General features: G+C 39.3%; 1 long non-coding RNA gene across 1 annotated transcript in view; it reads right to left on the bottom strand.

Moving 5' to 3' along the window:
* The window catches only part of LOC132534332 (uncharacterized), a 95,869-nt gene that overhangs the window by 67,144 nt on the left and 4,513 nt on the right, over positions 1-24,212 (bottom strand). The window contains exon 2 of the long non-coding RNA XR_009546060.1: positions 12,053-12,155. This is a non-coding gene — a long non-coding RNA (uncharacterized LOC132534332). The remainder of the gene's footprint in view (positions 1-12,052; positions 12,156-24,212) is intronic.

A 24,212-nucleotide genomic window follows, 5' to 3' on the forward strand; every position in this document is an offset into this window, starting at 1 on the left:
AACTCGGTGGGGTTTAAAACTCTGGATTTTAATGAGTCTACTAGGTGGTTCTGAGAGGCATGCTCAAAAGAGCCATTATGTTAGTCTTTGCTGCCAAAACACACATGAGTTAGACTTTGGGGACTATATATTTTTGTCACAGCTACTCAGTTCTGCTGTTCATAGTGTGAAAAAAATTTTCAGTGATCTTGACTGTATATTAATGCACTTTTATTATACCAACAAGCAAATGACCAGATCTGTACCCAAGGAGGTATTATGTAAACTCCAGACATGCATATAGTACCATATATATTTTGATTGATAAGGGATTATATCAATCAGAATCCTGATTTTAGCTATATTTCTGGTCTTGGGTTCTGTTAAAGTTATCTCTGTTTTGTATTTAGAAATTAAATGTATCCATAGTTAGAAAGAAAAGTTAAACTATATCAGAAGAAATACAAAGTATTGTCTATTTACCAAAGGCCTAAAATGCATGATATAGGTCCCCTCATTCATAATGAAGAAACTGAGGCAGTTTTTGCCACACTGTATAGCTAAATGGTGTGTTACTTAAGCATATAACCTCTGTCACCATAAAACAGAATTTCACTGATGTCTGCTAGAGTGATGCATTAGTGACCAGGACATATTGTTGGCACATTCAACCCCAAAGGACCTCAGTCAAGCTTCCTTAGAGATCCAATTCTACATAAGCCCTGATCTAGATAACTGTATTATGTGACCTTGTTTTGTCTGAGGTTACACAAAGAAGAAATCATAAAAGTAGATAATGACACATCTTAAAGCAGCTGATTATTTCTATGACTTACCAATAAGGGATCCATCTTGAGACTATACTGTTTGTAGAGTGGGCAGTGCTACTGCCTTACCAACACCTACGTACAGTTTTCAATGGAATGAGGGTAAATTTTGTCTAGCAGGATAGCAGCAAGGTATAATTTTGAAGATGTTTGACTAATATTATTTCTCCAAAATGGGGTAGGGGAAAAGGAATGAGAAGAAAGATTTCAAGACATAAAAGTAACTATCAAAAATATTATAAGCAAGGGGTAGAAGGTGGTCCATTCAGTGGAGTGCACATTTTACCATGCAAAGCTAAGGGACTTTGAGCCCCTTAGCCACCACTTGGGAGAACCTGCATGGAAGTGATAAAGAACTTCACAAGCAATGGAAGAGTGCTGTAATGTCTTCCTCCCTTTAGCTCTCTGTCAGCAAAAACCAAAAGAAGTAGCAGTGGAATCATGCAGTCATGGAGTCTCCCATGACTCAATGTAACAAACACGAGTTTATTGTAGTGTGGGTAAATCTTTAAGGAAGATTTCCTCCTATTGCAGCTCAAAAGTCTGTGTTAAGTTTGTAATTTTCCTACTACAACAAAGCCTCCTTCAAGACATATGCCCAAGAAAATAGAGATCTGTGGCCTTTTCACCACTTCTGCTCCCAAGCAACCTAAAAACGAACACACAGTCCTACCCAATTGCAAGGGGTCTTGTCTTCCATATGCCTATAAATGAAGTATAACTAACTAGATGTGATACTAGCAACATTAGGACACATTATATCTACCCCTTTAAGCTGTATCCTTCCACAGAACCAATGACTAAAACAAAAGCAAGGCAAAGCTCAGAGTTGAACAAAGAGTGTTTTTTAAAAATTGTTCTCACATAACACATGGACCTAATAAACAGTGGCTTTTCCACAGTCCAATTAAACACAGATTCATGATACCATAATTCTCAGCACTGGCTTAGTGTTTGCTGTGATTAACTCTACTATTTGTAGGATGTAGCTCATCTGATGGTTGCAGAGGGAAGAAATGCCTATGAACTAGACCAGACAGGAGATGAACCTCATTACAAACACAGAAGTGAAAAACAAAAGTCTGATAGTGAAGTAACTTCTGTGTCTGTCATTTCTTTCCACTCTCCTTGGCTCTATCCCTTCAGATAGAAAGCATCTACCCTCTCAGTTTTCTCTCACTTTAATATCTCAAACCAAAAGGTATTTGCAAAAATCCTGAATAAGGACTCTAAAAGTCTTCTTTCTATGCCAATTTTCTGCCCACCTAGATCTCACCTGTCCAGTTCAAGTTTCACTCACTAATAAATAACATTGCCTGTGTACCAATTAACCATCATAATGGATCATGTATTCCCAACACCTATTATATGCCCAATTGTTGGGAGGGAGGAGTGAAAGAACCCTACCAATCATAATGTACAAAGAATGGCTTTGAGCATGCTGAATTGTTTTGGATACAAAATGTAAACTCCACCCTAGTTCTTTGTTGGTATGCATGAGACCCCTTCTGTTTCATTTGGTTTAAATCCCCCCTGCTTAACACTATTCTATTTACATAACCACTTCATTCTATTTACATAACCGCTGTTAACAAGCACCACCCTCCCTCCAGGGCATTTGTGGTTCAGTGATAGGATTCTTGCCTGCTCTGCCCCCTCCTTGTCACACTCTGATTTTCACCAGTCACTTTTCTCTCCACCCTCTCTATGTCACATCCTGTTTCCACCCTACTTGGCAAGTATATATAAAGACAGCACTGTGAGTTTTACGGTACCTTTAGTTTAGCTTAGCTCGGCTTAGATTGTGCTGCGTCCTACATGAATAAAGAGATACTGCCTACAGCTCAACCATGAGTCCCTGGTCGTCTGTTACCCGCCCGTGAAGCCACCCCAGCGAAAACAACATAACCCATCGAAAACAACAATTCTTGTGTCCTGGAGCAAAGCTCATGCATGTTGTTTGTCACTGAAAAGAGAGTCCAGGGCAAAAGTCTCTGTAGACAAAAGTTAGACCTTTAACTTCTGATGGTAACCATGACACACTAAGCAGAGTGGGAATCATGTACAACATACACCATGGGTATCATGAAAGTCACATAAAACATATATTCTCCTTGAATTGCTTATACTTGGCTAACTTTTCTAAATAGATATTTGGAAATGGGATGCAATTAAATCTTTCAGAAATATTTAAAATACCTACATACATCTCTATAAAGAGTCAAGTTCATATATGAACAGAAAAATACGCAAGCTTTAAAATAAAAATAAATTGATGCCATAACTTAGAGGTTTTTCTAGTAGATCCAAATAAAAAAAAAACCTTACTTAAAACCACTGAGAAAAAGAGCTATACAAAATAATTTTTGGAGGTGTGGCCACACAGAAACAGTGAACAGACCAGACTCTTGCCCAAAACAGCAAATATCTACAACTATAAATCTTAACAAACCTCACCAACTACAACTGAGACATCTATAGCACTGTAGCCTCAAGTGCGGCTGAGGTATGAAGGGGTGCAGTGTGGGGCTGGGTGCTCACATATGTGGCTGGGGTGAGAAGGGGTGCAGTGTGGGGCTGGAACAAAACACACAGAGGTTAAAAGCTATGGTAGAATATGACACCATTTTCCATCTATGTGCAGCCAAGATGTGTTGGCTGTGAAAAAGGAGGAACCTATGAGCTTTAAACCCATGACTTTGGGGATGTTAACTTACAGAACAAAGACACAGGACATTTCTGATAAAAGCAGTCTGTTCTGTTGCCAAACTAAGGCAGGCATACACACAGAAAATTTGTGGCAGCTGGCATCAAAGTGGTAAATTAAAACTTACTTTTCTGAACACAGCAGCTACTGAACAGCAAACCCCTAAGGCTTGGTTTCAAACTGAAATCATACAGAGAAACCATATATTTCACCACACATAGTACAAAACAGCTCAAGGAAATAGCAAAAAACATAACCCCACCCTCCACCACCCACCACTCAGCATACAAACAAAGGGAAACCCAGTGGTCCTAATAGTAGCACCCCCTATTGGCCTGCAATAACCAGCACAATAAATGCATAAACAGAAAAATTAAAAAAAAAACTTTCCAGTGTGAAAAAAATTATAGAAATGAAATAGAAGGACTCCAAAAAAGGATAGACATAGAAGAACTATCGTATAAAAACTACAGAAAACTCATTATGTGGACTCTACAAAAATCTAAGCTTAGTAAAAAGCATATTAAAGGGTTGAAAGAATATTTCACTAAGCAGTTAGGAAACACAAAAGAAGAGCTTGGAACAGAGTTCCCTAATAAATTAGAAGACATGGAAGAAGAACTTCTATCAGAGTTCACTAAGCAGTTAGGAATCATAAAAGGAAAACTTCAGATAGAATTGCAAGGAGTGAAAAACACTTTGAGTGCAGTACAAGTTCAGGTAGAAGGCTTAGGAAGTAGACTCACTCATGCACAAGAAACAATATCTAAGCTAGAAGATACAATTACCCTACTCTTTCAATTTAAAGATGAGGGAGCAGAAAGTTTTAGAAAGAATTAAGCAGGGAGTCAGGCGTTAGTGCAGTGGGTTAAGCACACATGGCCCAAAGCACAAGGACTGGTGTAAGGATCCTGGTTCGAGCCCTGGCTCTCCACCTGCAGGGGAGTCACTTCATAGGCAGTGAAGCAGGTCTGCAGGTGTTTATCTTTCTGTCCTCCTCTCTGTCTTCCCTGCCTCTCTCCACTTCCTTCTGTCCTATCTAATGACAATGATATCAATAATGACAGCATCAATAACAATAATAACTACAACGACAATAAAAAAAAAACAAGGGCAACAAAAGGAAAATAAATAAATATAAAAATTTTATTTTAAAAAAAGAAAGAATGAAGCAACTCTCTGTGAAATTGCAGACTCCATCAAAAGGTCAGTTGTAAGAGTTATAGGAGTTCCTGAGGAAGACAACATGGTGAAAAGAAATAGAGACCACATTCAGGGAACTATAGCTAAGAATTTTTCTTACTTGGGCAATCCTCAGAAGCATCCAAGAGGCAAAGAATGCACTGAGGTACATAAATGCAAAGCAACCAGTATCAAGACATATCATTGTAAAACTATCAATCTAAACTCAATGACAAGTAAAAAGTTTTGCAGAGAAAGGAAAGAAGTTACATAGAAAGGTAGTTTATCAGGCTTTCATTAGACTTCTCTTCACAAACCCTAGGGGCAATGAGAAAGTAGAATGACATACTCAAAATACTAAAATATAGGAAATTTCATCCGCACATCTTGTATCCTGCAAAATTATCCTTCAAATATAAGGGAGAAATAAAAGTCTTATCAATAATCCAAAAACTAAGGGAATTTGCCATCATCAACCCCAACTTATAAGAACTACTGAATAGAGTCCCACAAGCAAAGGAATATATTTTTCTAAGCAAGGTAAACAGCAGTAGACTAAAATAAGAACACAATAAAAATAGGAAGGAACAATAAATAAGGAAAGAGGAGGAAACTAGTGGACAAAGAAGTTCTATTAGATGTTAATTAATCAGGACTCACTTAAAAACTTTTTTTTGCTATGTTAGTTATTATACTTGCAGTAACTACTATAGAAAACAGAGAATGGACATTTATAGAAAGTATAAGAGAAATCCATGAGGTACTCATCACAGAAACCCATCCACACAAAATGACAAATAGGCAAAGAATCAATAGTTAAAAAAAAAAAAAAAGATGGCTGGATTAAAAAAAAAAGTTAGCATGGCAAGGATTTGGGAGATGGCATATCAGGTTAAGCACACATAATATCAAGTACAAGGATCCCGGTTTGAGCCCCTGGATCCCCATCTGCAGGGGGTCGCTTCACAAATGGTGAAGCAGGTCTGTAGGTGTATGTCTCTCTCCCTCTTTATCTTCCCCTCCTCTCTCAATTTCTCTCTGTCCTAAATAAAATAAAAATGGAAAAAATGACTGCAGGAGCAGTGGCTTCATAGTGCAGGCACCAAGGACAAGTGAAAACCCTGGAGGTAAAAAAGAAAAATATTATAGGGCATATACTTAATGGGTTGCTACTTAGCAATAAAAAAAAGATAATATTTTATTCTTTGGGATGAAATGGATGGAATTATACAAGATTATGCATAGTGAATAATGAGGTAAGAGACGACTACAGAATAGTTTCATTCATTTGAGAAATATAGTTTTGAACACAGGAACATGAAAACAGAAAACAACAACAACAAAGTCAACCCATATACAAGACTTTGAGAAAACAATACTGGTTATCTAGGGTGTGAGGGGAGGGCACAGACCTTAGGTGTCAGGAATGGTGTAAATTATACTCCTGTTACCTTATAATTTTATAAACCACTATTGATTCATTATGTCACTGGTGAGAAACAGATTTAATACTTTAAGTTCTCTTAATGCCTAGATCATAGCTTTGAGTATACACATTTTCTTTAACCTAAGTATTTAATGTTTCAGATTTGTTAGATAATCAAATTCTGACACTGGGCCTAAATTCTTTAAGCCGTTCTAATATATATATTTCTAATTACCTACAACCTTAGGCCAGATAGATCTAAACAACTTGGTCCTGTCAGTGTCTTAGATACTGTTATTAGCAGATATCCTTAAATGGCATAAAGCATAGTAAGGTCAAGTTATTACTGTAATACTAGCCACTGGATTTTCAAAGAAAAACTCCCCACTAACTTGGTTATAATAATAATTAACTATTGCTATTTTAAACTCCGTCTAAGTATATAGGGAACTCTTTTTGTTCTTTTCAAGATTTATATTTCTCTTAGTCCTGGAACCTCTGGGACTCTGTTCATATTTCTTGATGTTTCTTATCTCTGATGCCTTACCCTGTTAAACTGTGTCTGCTGACTTCAACTAACTACCAGTGCTGCCATATCTTTTTATGCTGCTACTAACTGGTTACTGAGGATTTTCTCCAATTTTGAGACGTCAACCTCTAATCTGATGAGATCTTTCTACACACAGGACTAACTAGTTCCATTTCAGATTGCATGTTTTCTAATACAGTTACAGATATGAGCTACAGGCTAGAGCCTAGTGTACTAGGTACATGTATCCACAAGCAAGGGGTAATTTATATACTTCAAAGTAAAAGTGTTTAATAGCCCTCTGTGATTACACTTAGACCTAAGAAGCCTGACATTCTAGTAGAATGGCCTAAAGAAGGTATCATAAATTCTCGAATAATATATTTATTACATAGACCTACTTACCCTGTACTTCCTTCAATCACTCTATCAGCTCAATTAACTATACAAAAGGAAGTTACTAAGATATATTCTTCCATCTTTTTTTTTTATTTAAGAAAGGATTAATTAACAAAACCATAGGGTAGGAGGGGTACAAATCCACACAATTCCCACCACCCAATCTCCATATCCCACCCCCTCCCCTGATAGCTTTCCCATTCTCCATCCCTCTGGGAGCATGGACCCTCTGACAGAGCATCAGCATTATTGTTACCCCTTGATAAGCTTCAGAAGAAACACTATAGAACTGGACAAGAGTTATAGTGACAAAAAATATACATCTAGGAGGGAAAAGTACTGTCCTTATGACAACGTTTGTTAGAATCATCAAACAATTAAATACAGAAAAAAATTGAGGTTAGCCAAGACCTCACTAAAACCTAACTTGAGGCCAGATCCCATAAGCCTAATACTGACTTGGATACAAGAAATGACACTCAACACTTTAACAAGTGCGATAAAGTCAAAGCTTGTCAGATAAAGAAGGGACTACAAAACTGGATATGGGCAAAAAAAAAAAAACTGGCTCACTTAATGATAGCCCTCTTAGTCACTGCCAGGCCATTCCATCACCCAGGGTCCTAGACAGAGAACCTTTGGATTCCTCCACACATATTATGAGGCTACATCTATGATAGGTCTCTCTTTCTATCATCAGTGGTCACACCCATTGGGATCATCACTATGAGCCATTTGTAGGCTTAATCAGGACCATATCCTCACTATGAATTAGCAATGGTAGGGACTGCCCCACTCTAGAAGGGAGGCTACTCAGCCATTTAAGGAAGACTGGTCCTGAAACAGTTGCAGCCTAGAATGTTTCTATCCATGGCATGGACTGTGTGCTGCTCAGTCTGACAGGGACTCAGAGGTTGTACAGGCTCCTGTGCTAAATAATAATTATGGGCCCCAGGTTAGATCATTGGGGTAAACAGTTAGTTGCATTTATAGATCTTCAAGTTTGTGAACAACTCTGCCCTAATCCTGCTTCTTAATTCTACCTTAACTCTGATACCATCTTCCCAGACAATAGTTCTAGTCCACCTCATGTTACTTATCAAGCTCAAGCTAAGATTATTAAGACATAGGCTCTTAGGAATATTCCTAAAATATTACCTCCTAGCTTCTTTCCATTCTAAGATCCCTTCTTCCACCTGTCCTATTCCTACTTTATGGTTCCTATTTATTAAACATTTTGTCCTGGTCTCCATCTCACTGCATTTCAACCACCAAGTTCCAGATGTTACCATGATTCCATCCAAAATTCCCTAGGCAGATGACCTTACCATGTGTCCTGGAACCTCAGCTCTCCAGAGCCCTGCCCCACCAGGGAAAGAGAAGAAGCAGGCTGGGGGTATGGATCCACCCGCCAAAACCTATGTCCAGCAGAGAAGCAACTACAAAATCAGAATAATAATTATGACAACAAAACAAGGGCAACAAAAGGAAATAAATATATAAATATTTAAAATAACAGAGAAGCTTCTTTTTATTATTTTATTATATTTATTTATTTATTTTCCCTTTTGTTGCCCTTGTTGTTTCCTTTATTATTGTTGTAGTCATTATTGTTGTTGCTATTGATGTTGTTATTGATGTCATCATTGTTAGATAAGGCAGAGAGAAATGGAGAGAGGAGGAGAAGACAGAGAGGGGGAAAGAAAGACAGACACCTGCAGGCCTGCTTCACTGCTTGTGAAGTGACTCTCCCTTAGGTCGGTGCTTGAGCTTTGTGCCACATGCGCTTAACCTGCTGAGCTACACCCCGACTCCCAGAACAGGGAAGCTTCTAATAGAGGGGATGGGATATGGAACTCTGGTGGTGAGAACTGTATGGAATACCCCTGTTATCTTACAATATTGTTAATTATTATTAAATCACCAATAAAAAGTAAGTAAAAAAATAAACAAATAATGTTGGTCCATTCTCCCAGAAATATAAACAATAGAGCAAGTTTCCAATGGAGCGGGGATGAGACACAGAACTAGAACTCTGGTGGTGGGAACTGTATGGAATTACATACTGATTATCTTATAATCTTGTATATCAATATTAAATCCCTAATAAAAAATAAAACATTAAAAATAGTTTTGTAGTGCATTGAGGAGAACATCAGTGCTGTAATTTCTCTCTCTTTTTCTCTTTTTCTTTCTCTCTCCTCCCTTATCCCTCCCTTCCAATCTAAAAAAAAATGTATTTATCTTGCCATAGTTTCAGATGTAGAGTACTAATACTTTTTCTGATTTTTTAAATACAGGGAAGTAGAGAGGCAGAGAGTAAAAGAGACCACAGCACCAGAGCTTTCTTCAGTGCAGTGGGGGCCAGGCTCCAACCTGGGTTGTATGTATGAGAAAGTTCTATCCAAGTGAACTATTTTGCTAGTCCCAGATGCATGTCATTTTGATATGTTTTGAGGTTCCTAACTGGTAAAGTAAGTTCCATACCAATCAACAAACAAGTAAATCCTCCTTTCCATTATAAGAAATCATGAAATTCACTAGAAGGCATAAGTGTTTTCATCCTTAACACTTCTAAATTTAGACCAGAAAGACATTATCACAAGTTTGTTACTCCAGTAGATGATGGTTTCATGAGAGGTGCCTTATATTTATATATTTAAATCATAATAATCTATAACAGCAAAACAACATCATACTGCTTATAGTATTTATATTATTTCTTCTCCACTGCTGGTGGGGAGGAATGAAAAGTAAGATATATTAAAAATATTCAGTCTGTGTTTTAAAAAAACTTCGAGACATACAATTGATTTTCCCCCTCTCATATTAATTAACTAGTGATTTATATGACTACATTTTACTAGGAGTGTACATAAACACCCTTCCCACCACCAAAACACTGTGACCCATCCCTCCCATCCACTCCCACCCACCACTGGCCCAGGAAGATGCATGTCTACCCCTCACCACAGGGTTTTTACTTTGGTGCCCTACTTACAATTTGGTCAGGTCCTGCTTTTAGTTTCCCTTTCAGATCTTCTTAGTCAACTTCTGTTGATGAGTGGGATCATCCCATACTCATCTTTATCTTTCTGACTTAGCTCACTTAACATAATTCCTTCTAGCTCTGTCCAAGATGGGTCAGAGAAGGTGGGTTCATTGTTCTTGATAGCTGCATAGTATTCCATTGTGTATATATACCACAGCTTTCTCAGCCACTCATCTGTTGTTGGGCACCTGGGTTGCTTCCAGGTTTTAGTTATTATGAATTGTGCTGCTATCAACATAGGAGTACACATCTCTTTTTGGTTGGGTGTTATGGAGTCCTTGGGGTATAACCCCAGGAGAGGAATTACTGGATCATATGGAAGGTCCATATCTAGCCTTCTGAGAGTTTTCCAGACTGTTCTCCACAGAGGCTGTACCAATTTACATTCCCACCAGCAATGTAAAAGTGTAATTGATATGCAGACTCTCTCAAAAGCCTAGACCAAGTAGATCAGAAGCAACCAATAGCACAGCTATATACAAGATACTGGGTACTGTACAGCAAACCCTAACAAAAGGACTTTTCAAAGTTAACCCAATTACCAATTAATGAGGTGATAACATTAACTATCGATTGTCTTTTTGAACCCTAAGACAGCAGTAACCTCACATTTCCACTATAGAACCTCTACTTCCCCCAGTCCTGGAACCCTTGGATAAGGCCCACTTTCCCATATGCCTCTCCCAATCCATATCAAATAATATTGCATCTGCCGATCACAACCTAATCAACGCAACGATTGCCACCTCAACATGCTTCACTTCAGACTGTGTCCAGAGACTTCATGTGTGGAATTACAACCCTTCAGCTTCATTACTCGGGTGAGACCTTTCCTTTCATAGTATACTCTAATTCCATCCCAGGTGGTTCACTTTCTAACAAAGTCCCAAAACCTAGATATACACCAGTTTCTGTGAGAGAGAGCATATGTTCACACGTATCCGTAAACTACTGCAAAATATATACCTGAAAGCAGAAGTACACTAGAGTTTGCAGTGAGTACCCTCCTAACACTTCCTCTCCACTATTCCTACCTTTGGGTCCATGATTGCTCAACAATTTGTTTGGCTTTGTATGTTAACTCTCTTTTCAGTCACCAGGTTCCAGATGTCATCAGGATGCCAGCCAGGCTTCCCTGGACTGAAGACTCCACCAATGTGTCCTGGAGCTCCGCTTCCCCAGAGACCCACCCTACTAGGGAAAGAGAGAGGCAGACTGGGAGTATGGACCGACCAGTCAACGCGCATGTTCAGCGGGGAAGTAATTACAGAAGCCAGACCTTCTACTTTCTGCAACCCACAATGACCCTGGGTCCATGGTCCCAGAGGGATAGAGAATGGGAAAGCTATCAGGGAAGGGGGTGGGATATGGAGATTGGGTGGTGGGAATTGTGTGGAACTGTACTCCTCCTACCCTATGGTTTTGTTAATTAATCCTTTCTTAAATAAAAGAAAAAAAGAAAAGAAAAGAAAAGTGAGATATATGAGCCTCTCCATAAGCACTATGAGCAGGTTCCAATTTCAGCACATAACCCTGGCAGGAGACAAGAAGTATGGCCAAGAACCATCAATTCTTCCTTCTGCAGATGTCTAGCCCTTTTCTATCATCTAATTGTACTTGACTATAGTAAAGACACTCTACCAACTCCTCCCCTTGTCCTGATCAGCCTCCAGCATTTCCCTTTGGTTTCCTTGCATGGGCCTTGGCCAGATGAATTTTCCCAAATCAGACATGACCAAACCAATAGTTTGCCAAGCTCCCTAGTCATCAGTATGTTTTGGCACTATTGCCGCTCAGCCCCACTGACCTTCACTCCCTACAACACCTGCCACCTCAGTCAAAGCATCTCTGTCAGGGCTTCTCTATCCAGGCTCACCCTGAAGAGCATCCCTTCCTGCTCCTCCTCAGTGTTGCCATTGTCTCCAAACTGAACTCAGATTCCATTACTTACATAAGGTTGTTTCTGACTCCTGTTGTCTGAATTGTTTCTTTTCCAAATTCTAAAAGGGACAGAATTTTCTGTGGTTCCATTTACCATAGTGTGGAGTAGACCACTGTACAGAGAGAAACAGAGATAGAAGGCATATTGAGGTGCACAATAAATAAATAAATAAATATTTTACATTTTAATATTTGGAGTATATGCATTAAGCAAAATAATTTTCAACCTTTCAGAAACTAGGCAAAAATAAAAATATGTCATTTTGTATAAACCCCAAACCAAAGTATAACCAAAGAAATTAAAATACCTATCTTTACGCAAGGAGCTGTGTAAGGATCCTGGTTTCAGTCCCTGGCTCCCCACCTGCAGGGGAGTCACTTCACAAGTGGTGAAGCCGGTCTGTAGGTGTCTATATTTCTCTCGCCTGTCTTCCCCTCCTCTCTCCATTTCTCTCTGTCCTATCCAACAACAACAACATCAATAACAACAACAACAATAATTACAACATCAATAAAAAACAAGGGCAACAAAAAGGCAAATAAATTTTTTTTAAAAAACCCTAGCTTTGGGAGTCGGGCTGTAGCGCAGTGGATTAATTGCAGGTGGCGCAAAGCTCAAGGACCGGCATAAGGATCCCGGTTCAAGCCCTGGCTCCCCACCTGCAGGGGAGTTGCTTCACAAGTGGCGAAGCAGGTCTGCAGGTGTCTGTATTTCTCTCCCCCTCTCTATCTTCCCCTCCTCTCTCCATTTCTCTCTGTCCTATCCAACAACAACAACAATAATAACTACAACAATAAAAAAACAGCAAGGGCAACAAAAGGGAATAAATAAATAAAATAAATATTTAAAAAAAAACCCTAGCTTTAAAAGAAGGAAAAATTGCCAGAACATTAAGTAAATAGAACTCTCTTATATTTACTATTAGTAGGATGTTAAATTGGTTGATCACTTTGGGAAAAAAACAGTAACTACTACAATTTAGCATAAATTTTCTCCACAAGTCAGCAATTCCAACAAGTGCACATATGTACCAGAAGAGATAGACTGAAATGTCCACAGCTGTACTTGTTGTAATAGCCAAATACTAGAAACCCAAATGTTCATTAGATGTAGAAGGAATAAATAGCTTGAATGAACAAATACAGGGCATTATAAACCAGCATTGTAAACTAATTAGCTTAACTCATATAACAACAAGGATAAATCACACAAAGATAATTAAATGAAATAAACCAATCACAAAATAAATGGGGTAATGGTTAAAAGGAGAACAAAAGGATCCTAGATTCTGGTAATGTTATGTTAACTGATCTGTGAAAATTGGCCAAAGCTGTGCACTGCTGATAAATACAATTTCTCTCAGACATAAATTACATTAAGGGACACATGGCAGGGGATGGGGGGATGGGGAAGAGAGAGAGTGAGACTCTCCCAGCTGGAGAACAGACAGAGAAGGAAACAGTCTAGAGACCATGAATAATATCCACAAGCACAGAGGAGAGGGCTGGTGCTTCCTGGGCATAAGGTTCCTCACTGATAAGAATCCCTAACTTGGATGAATGCTCTGTCACTGTCTTATAATTTTCAGTAACTTTTGTGTTTTGGGACTGCATTTCATTTTTAATCGGGCCTTACAAATTATGTAGCTGACCTTCTGACCTTGAATTCGAGTGTATTGCGAGCTCCCAGTATCCAACATCCAAAATTTGTCCATTGGATTCAGGAACAGGATGCTGAACTGGCTAAATCCAACCTATGAAACAGTTTTAGATGCCTGTATGAGGAAGCTAGAATGACAACTGCCATCTTCACTGCAGAGTCCCAGAGAAGCCATTTGGCTTCTTTCTTTCTTCTTTCTTTCTTTCTTTCTTTCTTTCTTTCTTTCTTTCTTTCAACTGTCATAGGGTTATCACTAGAATTTGGTCCTGGCACTACAAATCTACCCCCTACAGTCATTTTTTCCTTTTTTTAAAATTACATTTTATTTAATAAGATAGAGAGAAATTGGGGAGAGAAGGGGAGATAGAGAGGGAGAAACAGACACCTGCAGAACTGCTTCACTCCCTATACTACTTCTCAGCTTTGGCTCATAGTGTTGTGGGGGGATTGAGCCTGTGACTTTGGACTTTCAGGCATGAAAGCATTTTTGCAGAACCATTATACATAAACATTCAACACTGAGAACTAGACCTATTTGTTCCCTTCTCCCTGTCTCTACTAGAGAATAAAGTTCATGGGAAAGGAGTGGCTTTTGATACCCTTCCAGGGAAGGTTTTTCCAGATCCATGGGGAAAGATGGCTTTTCCACCATTTGTAAGGTGAAAAATAGATGAGCAGGGGGTTTCCTGGAAGAGGGCGGACTGAGAAGCTGCTAGTGGCTTGAGCTCTGACCACATCTTCTGGAAAAGGTAGGATTTTCTGCCTTTAGTAGGCCAGTCAATAAGGGGTCCTAGTGGTAACACCAAGCAGGTGACTATAATTTAATTTCGGTTAAAAAATAGAGTAGAAATAAAGGGAAAAAAAATTTTTTTAATAATTAAGCACACCTCCTCCCCCTACCCCCCCATAACCAGTCCCTGGGGACCAGCTCCTAGCAGGCTCCCCTGCTGAGCTTCTTTCTTTACCAAGATTCCTGTCCCACCAGGAAGTATCATTCAAAGTCTATACCCTTCTGAAACCTCTGGCTTTTTTTCTTTCTAAGTAGCCAACCCCCCCCCACCTCACCCTGCATAGCTAATTAAATAATTAACAATGAATAAATAAAAAAACTCTTTCCTTTCACCGCTCTTTTATGACAGTTCTTTTTCTTATCTTTATCTTTTTTCTCTCTCTCTCTCTTTTTTTCTTTTTCTCATTTTTGTTATCCTTTCTTCCTTAATCCTACAGCTTCCAAAGCCACAGGACCCATTCCCCACACCACCAAACAGTGTGCTTTTTTGAATTCACTGATACACATTTGGGAATTATTTTGCAGAAGAATTCTGACTCAGAGTGGACTCTTACTGCGAGTATATCTGCTCAACTTCCCTTCCTCCTTTAGCTACCCCTAGAATATACAGTGGATAGTAGATTTGCATAACTGTCTATTTCAGCTATCCTTGTCTAGTCCTGAGGTTTTTTTTTTCTCTTTCTTAACAATCAGCTGCCTATGATCACAAGGTTTGAGGTAATCTGGGATAGGGTTTTTTTTTTACCCTGCTCTATTTTATTATTAATATTATATTGTTGTTTTTGACAGATTAGGTTGTTTTCGCTGGGCTAGCTTCATGGGCGGGTAACAGACGACCAGGAACTCATGGCTGGGTTATAGGCAGTATCTCTTTATTCATGCAGGACGCAGCACAATCTAAGACGAGCTAAGCTAAACTCAAGGTAAAGTACTCTAAAACTCACAATGCTGTCTTTATATATACTTGCCAAGTAGGGTGGAAACAGGGTGTGACATAGAGAGGGTGGAGAGAAAAGTGACTGGTGAAAATCAGAGTGTGACAAAGAGGGGATCAGGGTGTGACAAGGAGGGGGGGTGGAGCAAAAACATATCATGAAACAGTGGGGATTGAACCAATGCCATGGAGGGAGGTGCTTATTAACAGCAGTTATATAAATAGAATAGTGTTAAGCAGGGGGGATTTAAACCAAATGAAACAGAAGGGGTCTCATGCATACCAACAATTCCCCCTTTCTTTTTAACTAATGGCCATTGTGGGGTGAACAGAAACGTATATCGTACAGGCGTTTTCAAAAGAACTGGCATAAGACATGGAAAACAAAATAGGTGAGCAGCAATAACCAGTGTGATGCCAAGTGGAGCTTTTCTTGCCTCAAAGGGCAAGGCCTAGCAGGCGAAAGGGCATTTCTTGCCTCTGGGAATGCTTCATGCCTATGGGGGCATCTCTTGCCTCAAAGGGCATTTCTTGCCTCTGGGAATGCTTCATGCCTCTGGGGGCATCTCTTGCCTCAAAGGGCATTTCCTTCCTCTGTGGGCATCTCTTGCCTCTTGGGGCACTTCATGCCTCTGTGGGCATAACCTAATAAGGAGGGGGAGCTTTCTGCCTCTGGGACAGAGCCTGCAGGCGAGGGGACATGGTCTATAAAGTTTCAAGGCAATTGGCTGAAGTTAGTCTTTGAGAAACACAGCAGTGTGTACCAGTAAGTCCGATGGAGGTGTCAGTCCAAAGTAGCTGACCACAGAAGAAAATGCCGGAGGATGAAATGCTGCACGTCTGTCTCGATGGGGAATGTTGGCCACCAGAATTTTGCTTTTCTGTAGAGAGTGATCTTTGGAGTCTGTGAATCTGTTTCTTCAGGTCGTGCCAGGTCACCTCATTGGTTTCCGGGGGCGATGTCAGAGAACAGGATCCAAATGGATTTCCAGGAATTCCATTTGAGTAGATGCTTTTTCATGTGAAGACTTTGACAGCTGAAATTCACTTACTTGTCAAACAAAACTTGTAGCAGATTAGAAGTTTACTATAATTGATAACTCCATTATAATTGGAAGTCGTTTCTAGTATGATTTTAAGGTTGTTTAAACAGTTTAAACTCAATAAAATGTGGAAAGGTAAACAGAAGAACCATGGTTAAAAGCCTTAGGCATGAGAATAATTAACATAATCATTGCACTATCTGCCCCACCCATAACTCATACAGTTTTCAGGATTAAACGTTTCAGATTCATGTCAAGACGTAAAAGAGAAATCAAAGGAGGAAAAAACAATTTTTTGGATTGTTTCTGGATGTCTCTAGAAATCATGGCTGCGTCCAGCATTTTTTTTTTAAGTCAATGTCAAACAAAAATTTAGTCATTCAAATCATTCTCTTATGAAACGCAACTTGAACCAGATTATCAAGATCTCACCATGTAGGATTAAGAATCCCCGGAGGGCGACCTAGTCCAAAAAGGTCCTCGAAATTCCATTTAGGGTGTTTCTGACTGTTCCTGCTGGATTGCTTCAGGCACCCATTTTTAAAAGCGTCTTCCCATCGAAGAAAGAATCCAATCAGGAGAGTAGAACTAACCACGTGTCTCCATACTTGGGAACTGCCAGGGTACTCGAGAATGTTCCTCAAACTAGAGTAGTCCTTCTCCACGGGAAACATTCGAGAAGAAGTCCAGAAAGTCCCAGGGGAAATCCCCATGCATATCCCAAGGTCTACGATCATGGTCATAAAGAACGAAATTATGGCCTGGAGCGAAATGTAGTCCTTTTCCTCGGGAAACATGAGAGAGGGAATCCAGAAAGTCCAAGGAGAAATCTCCGTGCATCTCCCAAGCTCTATGATCCCGGTCATAAGAAACCAAAGTTCCCGGTCAGGGAACCGAAATGTGGCCCAGAGTAAAATGTTCCAGAGACAGACTAACTGTCTCATGATGAAACAATAGAGGCTTTGGCAAACCTCTTCATAAGTAGAAAGACAACCCATGGTGGATGGGTAGCCAAGTTTACTTATCTGGACGATGGGTGGGTAGGGTCCCACGTTGATGCTGGTCCATATTTCAGGGCTTATTTCAGTCCCTGTTCAGGCGCCATATGTTGTTTTTGACGGATTAGGTTGTTTTCGCCGGGCTAGCTTCATGGGCGGGTAACAGACGACCAGGAACTCATGGCTGGGTTATAGGCAGTATCTCTTTATTCATGCAGGACGCAGCACAATCTAAGACGAGCTAAGCTAAACTCAAGGTAAAGTACTCTAAAACTCACAATGCTGTCTTTATATATACTTGCCAAGTAGGGTGGAAACAGGGTGTGACATAGAGAGGGTGGAGAGAAAAGTGACTGGTGAAAATCAGAGTGTGACAAAGAGGGGATCAGGGTGTGACAAGGAGGGGGGGTGGAGCAAAAACATATCATGAAACAGTGGGGATTGAACCAATGCCCTGGAGGGAGGTGCTTGTTAACAGCGGTTATATAAATAGAATAGTGTTAAGCAGGGGGGATTTAAACCAAATGAAACAGAAGGGGTCTCATGCATACCAACATTATATAAAGGCATATATCTTCCCACCCCTTTAGGCTGATCAGAATTAACTCTTAGGGTATCTTTCATTGCTAGGGTAGTGGGCATCTTATCTATTGTGGGAGGAACTTGTCTCCTTACTCCTACCTCCTCTACAGATTCTCCCCTCCCTCATCCTCCTAGCTAATTAAAAAAATTAAATTAAATTAAAAATAAAGTAATAAAAAACCTTTCCTTTCACTGCTCTTTAATTACAGCTCTTGTTCATATTTTTTCTCTTTTCTCTCTCTTGTCTTCTTGTCTCTTTCTTCTTTTTTTTTTATCTTGTCATACACTTCTTCCTTCCTTCTTCTTTGCATTTCTGAATTTGTGAATTATTTTGGGGAAAAACCTGACTCAGAGTGGACTCTCTAAGTGTGTATCTCTGCTCTAGTTCCCTTTCCCCTCTTGTTACCCCTAGAATATACAGTGGATAGTAGATTTGCATAACTGTCTATTCTTGCTATCCCTTCTTTCTTTTCTCTTTCTTCTTCACTGGGATTTGGTTACTATTTCTTCACAGACTGGAGAAATTGTTTGACTAACTGGTAGTGATTAAACTGCTTCAATACTTGCTTCAGTTGCTACTGTAATTTCTGAGGTTGGTGAGTGCAATTGTCATAAAGGTATTTAGTACAGTGTTGCTAATACTCAAGACACAACAACTGAGGAACAACAAAGCACAAAAAAGAAACACATAAATAAAAAAATGGGTAAATCAAAAACAAATAAAACTGCTACTCCAATGAATGAAGACAAGAGCCCAGAAGAAACTACAAATCAGCCAGAAGTAACCATAGATAAGAAAAGTATGCAAGCAACAAGAAACTTATTAATCACAGAAATGAAAACAACATTGGAGGAAAGGAATGGCAGTATTAGGGAAAGAACATTTGAGACCCCCAAAGAAAATACTGATTATCTTGAGGCAATGAGAGAACTGAAAGCTGAAATAGCTGTAATGAAGAAAGAAGCTGAGGGAAGGGAAAGCAGACTAACAGAAGCAGAAAAAAGAATTAGCGAGACACAGGATGAGTTAGAGAAAACAAAGAAAGAGGTGAAGAGCTTAAAAAGAGATTAAGAGAAACTGAAAACAACAACAAAGACATATGGGATTATCTCAAAAGAAGTAACATTCATATAATTGGCCTGGCAGAGGAAGAAAGAGAGGAAGGGGAAGCAAACATTCTAGAGGAAATAATAGAAGAAAACTTCCCAGAACTGAATAACAGAAAGGACATCAAGATTCAAGAGGCCCAGAGAGTACCAAACAGAATCAACCCAGACCTGAAGACACCAAGACACATCATAGTCACAATGAGAAGAAGTAAAGATAAAGAAAGGATCCTAAAGACTGTAAGAGAGAAACAAAAAGTCACATACAAGGGGAAACCCATAAGATTATCTGCAGACTTCTCCACTCAAACTCTAAAAGCCAGAAGGGAGTGGCAAGATATCTATTGAGCCCTGAATGAAAAAGGGTTTCAACCAAGGATGATATATGCTGCTAGACTTTCATTCAAACAAGAAGGAGGGATCAAAACCTTCTTAGACAAACAACAGTTAAAGGAGGCAACCATCACCAAGCTGGCCCTGAAAGAGGTTCTAAAAGACCTCTTATAAACAAGAACATCACTATAATACTTGTAATATATCAGAGCAAACAAAATTTGTTTTTTTGAACAATGGCACTACAATACATTAAATCCATAATATCAATAAACGTCAATGGCTTAAACTCACCCATCCAAAGGCACAGGGTGGGGCGATGGATCAGAATACATAACCCAACCATATGCTGCTTGCAAGAATCCCATCTGTCACAACAAGAGAAACACAGACTTAAAGTGAAAGGATGGAAAACTATCATACAGGCTACCAGACCTCAAAAAAAGGGTAGGAACAGCCATTCTCATCTCAGACATGATAGATTTTAAATTAAATAAAGTAATAAAAGATAGGCAAGGACATTACATAATGATTAGAGGATCAATCAGCCAAGAAGACTTAATAATTATTAACATCTATGCACCCAATGAGGGACCATCTAAATACATCAAGCACTTACTGAAAGAACTTTAAAAATACATCAGTAGTAATACAATAATAGTGGGAGACTTCAATACCCCACTCTCACACTTAGACAGATCAACAAAGCAGAGAACCAACAAAGATACAAGAGATGTGAATGAAGAGATTGACAGACTAGACCTCTTGGACATTTTCAGAGTCCTTCACCCCAAAAAACTGGAATACACCTTCTTTTCAAATCCACATAACACATACTCAAGGATAGACCACATGTTAGGCCACAAAGACAGCATCAATAGATTCAAGAACATTGAAATCATCCCTAGTATCTTCTCAGACCACAGTGGAGTAAAACTAACATTTAACAACAAACAGAAAATTATTAAAAGTCACAGAATTTGGAAACTAAACAACATACTCCTTAAGAACCACTGGGTCAGAGATTCACTCAAGCAGGAAATTCAAATGTTCCTAGAAACAAATGAAAATTAAGACAAAACCTATCAAAATACTGGGGACACAGCTAAAGCAGTACTGAAAGGGAAACTTGTAGCCATACAATCACATATTAAACACCAAGAAAAAGCTCAAATGAATGACCTTACTGCACACCTCAAGGACTTAGAGGAAGAGGAACAAAGGAACCCTAACGCAACCAGAAGGACAGAAATCACTAAAGTTAGAGCAGAAATAAACATCGAACATAAAAGAACCATACAAAAGATCAATGAAGGCAAACGTTGGTTCTTTGAAAGATTAAACAAAATTGACAAACCCCTAGCCAGACTCACCAAACAAAAAAGAGAGAAGACTCAAATTAATAGAATTGTAAACGATGGAGGAGATATCACAACTGAAACCACAGAAATCCAGAGAATCCTGTGAAACTTCTATAAAGAACTATATGCCACCAAGCTAGAGAATCTGGAAGAAATGGAACAATTCCTAGAAGGATATGCCCTTCCAAAACTGAACCAAGAAGAACTACAAAATCTAAATGCACCAATCACAGATAGAGAAATTGAAACTGTCATTAAGAATCTCCACAACAACAAAAGTCCTGGACCAGATGGCTTCACAAATGAATTCTACAAAACTTTCAGAAAACAGTTAGTACCCATACTTCTTAAGCTTTTCCATAAGATTGAAGAAACAGGAATACTCCCTAACACCTTCTATGAAGCCAACATCACCCTGATACCAAAAGCTGATAGGGACAGAATAAAAAAGGAAAACTACAGACCAATATCTCTGATGAACATAGATGCCAAAATATTAAACAAGATCTTGGCCAACCGGATACAGCAACATATCAAAAAGATTGTTCATCACTACCAAGTGGGATTCATCCCAGGAATGCAAGGCTGGTTCAACATCCATAAGTCAATCAATGTCATTCACCACATCAATAAAAGCAAAGCCAAAAACCATATGATTATTTCAATAGATGCAGAGAAAGCCTTTGACAAAATCCAACACCCATTCATGCACAAAACTCTACAAAAAATGGGAATAGATGGGAAATTCCTCAAGATACTGGAGTCTATATATAGTAAACCTACAGCCAACATCATACTCAATGGACAGAAGCTGAAAGCATTCCCCCTCAGATCGGAAAATAGACAGGGCTGTCCACTGTCACCATTACTCTTCAACATAGTATTGGAAGTTCTTGCCATAGCAATCAGGCAAGAGAAAGAAATCAAAGGAATACAGATTGGAAGGGAAGAAATCAAGCTCTCACTATTTGCAGATGGTATGATAGTATACATAGAAAAACCTAAAGAATCCAGCAGAAAACTACTGGAAGTTATTAGGCAATATAAAAAGGTATCAGGCTACAAAATCAATGTACAAAAATCAGTGGCATCTCCCTCCAGGGCATTGGTTCAATCCCCACTGTTTCATGATATGTTTTTGCTCCACCACCTCTCCTTGTCACACCCTGATCCTCTCCTTATCACACTCTGATTGTCACCAGTCACTTTTCTCTCCACACTCTCTATGTCAAATCCTGTTTCCACCCTACTTGGCAAGTATATATAAAGACAGCATTGTGAGTTTTACTGTACCTTGAGTTTAGCTTAGCTCGTCTTAGATTGTGTTGCGTCCTTCATGAATAAAGAGATACTGCCTACAGCTCAACCATGAGTCCCTGGTCGTCTGTTACCCGCCTGTGAAGCCAGCCGGCGAAAACAACATAACCCGTCAAAAACAACAATAAAGCCATCATCATCAAAACAGCATGGTACTGGAACAAAAATAGGCACACAGACCAGTGGAACAGAATGGAAAGCCCAGAAATAAATCCCCACACCTATGAACATCTAATCTTTGATAAGGGGGCCCAAAGGATTAAATGGAAAAAGGAGGCTTTCTTCAATAAATGGTGTTGGGAAAACTGGGTTGTAACATGCAGAAGAATGAAATTGAACCACTTTATCTCACCAGAAACAAAAATCAACTCCAAATGGATCAAATACCTAGATGTCAGACCAGAAACAATCAAATACTTACAGGAAAACATTGGTAAAAACAGTTTCCCACCTACCTCAAGGACATCTTTCATGAATCAAACCCAATTGCAAGGAAGACTAAAGCAGAAACAAACCAATGGGACTACATCAAATTGAAAAGCTTATGCACATCCAAAGAAACTATTAAACAAACAAAGAGACCCCTCACAGAATGGGAGAAGATCATCACAGGCCATACATCAGACAAGAAACTAATCACCAAAATATATAAATAGCTCAGCAAACTTAGCACCAACAAAAGCAAATGACCCCATCCAAAAATGGGCAGAGGATATGAACAAAACATTCACTACAGAGGAGATCCAAAAGGCTAACAAACATATGAAAAACTGCTCTAGGTCACTGATTGTCAGAGAAATGCAAATTAAGACAACACTAAGATACCACCTCACTCCTGTAAGAATGGCATACATCAAAAAGGACAGCAGCAACAAATGCTGGAGAGTTTGTGGGGACAGAGGAACCCTTTTACATTGCTGGTAGGAATGTAAATTGGTCCAGCCTCTGTGGAGAGCAGTCTGGAAAACTCTCAGAAGGCTAGATATGGACCTTCCATATGATCCAGTAATTCCTCTCCTGGGGTTATACCCAAAGACTCCATAACACCCAACCAAAAAGAGATGTGTACTCCTATGTTCATAGCAGCACAATTCATAATAGCTAAAACCTGAAAGCAACCCAGGTGCCCAACAACAGATGAGTGGCTGAGAAAGCTGTGGTATATATACACAATGGAATACTATGCAACTATCAAGAACAATGAACCCACCTTCTCTGACCCATCTTGGACAGAGCTAGAAGGAATTATGTTAAGTGAGCTAAGTCAGAAAGATAAAGATGAGTATGGGATGATCCCACTCATCAACAGAAGTTGAGGAAGAATATCTGAAAGGGAAACTAAAAGCAGGACCTGACCAAATTGTAAGTAGGGCACCAAAGTAAAAACCCTGTGGTGAGGGGTAGACATGCATCTTCCTGGGCCAGTGGGGGGTGGGAGTGGTTGGGAGGGATGGGTCACAGTCTTTTGGAGGTGGGAATGGTGTTTATGTACACTCCTAGTAAAATGTAGTCATATAAATCACTAGTTAATTAATGTGAGAGGGGCAAAATCAATTGTATGTCTCAAAGTTTTTCAAAACACAAACTGAATCTTTTTAATATATAGGCTGTGTAATTGATATGCAGACTCTCTCAAAAGCCTAGACCACGTAGATCAGAAGCAACCGATAGCACAGCTATATACAAGATACTGGGTACTATACAGCAAACCCTAACAAAAGGACTTTTCAAAGTTAACCCAATTACCAAATAATGTGATGATAACATTAACTATCGATTGTCTTTTTGAACCCTAAGACAGCAGGAACCTCACATCTCCACTATAGAGCCTCTACTTCCCCCAGTCCTGGAACCCTTGGATAGGGGCCACTTTCCCGTATGCCTCTCCCAATCCATATCAAATAATATTGCATCTGCCGATAACAACCTAACCAACGCAACAATTGCCACCTCAATATGCTTCACTTCAGATTGTGTCCAGAGACTTCACGTGTGGAATGACAACCCTTCAGCTTCATTACTCGGGTGAGACCTTTCCTTTCATA

This window comes from Erinaceus europaeus, chromosome 18, assembly GCF_950295315.1.
Source record: "Erinaceus europaeus chromosome 18, mEriEur2.1, whole genome shotgun sequence".
Lineage (NCBI taxonomy): Eukaryota > Metazoa > Chordata > Mammalia > Eulipotyphla > Erinaceidae > Erinaceus > Erinaceus europaeus.